This window comes from Rhea americana, unplaced genomic scaffold (assembly GCF_003343005.1).
Source record: "Rhea americana isolate MKP2758 unplaced genomic scaffold, rheAme1 scaffold_916, whole genome shotgun sequence".
In the NCBI taxonomy this organism is placed as follows: domain Eukaryota; kingdom Metazoa; phylum Chordata; class Aves; order Rheiformes; family Rheidae; genus Rhea; species Rhea americana.
In genome coordinates this window covers 9913-11135 of record NW_028187107.1, presented here as the reverse complement: position 1 = coordinate 11135, position 1223 = coordinate 9913, and positions in this window count along the sequence as shown.

Below are 1223 nucleotides of genomic sequence, written 5' to 3'. Positions count from 1 at the left end.
CTCTCAAGAAGTTAAAGTCAGAAGCAAATCCCAAGTTTCTTGGAGCATTAGCAGGTCCCACTGAGGGTCGTTACCATCCAAGCCTCCCCTGGGGCTGATTAGAGCAGAGAGTTGGAGGCACTGATTGCAGGTAGGCAAAGGCAATGTACAGGTGCCTCTGATGCCTAGTCAACCTTGGTGTGTGCTCTCAAGCAGAGTGACCAGGCACTGACACCACTCCCCTGGGAAGGCTCATCCTTCCATCATGCTTTGCTTAGGGCTTTTTCGTGGGGCCAGTTTGTGGGTGGGGGTGCACAGTGCTGAGTGCAGGACCATGATATGGCAGCCCCTGGGCTCCCAGGGGACAAGGAGGCAGCAAGGCCACAGTGCTTCATGGAAACAGTGTCTTTTGATGGGCCTTGGTGACAGAGACACCAGCCATAGTGAAGAGGACAGAGACCTGAGTTCTGTTGGAGGCTTTCAGCCAYGGCAGTGCCCTCAACCATCTCCACCACAGGCTGTCCCATGCTTTCCCAAGCCTGYRCCTGTTTCCCTGCAGCCTGTACACACCCAGCCTGCTTCCCCACTTTGCTCTCACCCCGGGATCTCCCTACCTCTCATGATGTCTTCCTGTCCTCACTTCCTTTTCCTTGAAACACAAAGTCGTGCACTCACCACAGACTCCCTCTGGTTGACCTGTAGTACCACAAAACTAGGCTTCAAGAGATTTTTTTTCCAAAAGTGTCATCTAAACCCCAAAAGCTGCTGTTTGTGTCTTTTTCTGCTTTTCATCCTGTTTCCCACTACCAAGAAAAGCTCCCTCATCTCTGAAAGCACCCTTCAAGCAGTCACAGGCTACTGTTCTACTGCCCTTGGCCTACACTTCACCAGGCTAAAGATGTCCAGGTCCCTCAGTCCCTCCTCATGGATGGAATTATTCCCATCTAGGCACAGGACCTGACACTTCTCTTTTAAATCTTCATGAGGTATCTGTTCGAATCACCCAAGTTTCTCATGATCCTGTGTCAAAACATAAGAGAACAAAACCGCAACACCACCACCACTAAGAACAAAGTCTTAGCCAATAGATTGAGGGTAAGAAGGTATAGGCTGTATGGGAAGGGATCAAAATGGTAGAAGAGACAAACATAGAAGAAAGGAAAGAAAAAAAGATGAGGAAATTAAAAGTGAAACAAAGGATTGATCAGGGATGTTTGGGGAATTCCTTCCAAAAAGCCCTGCAT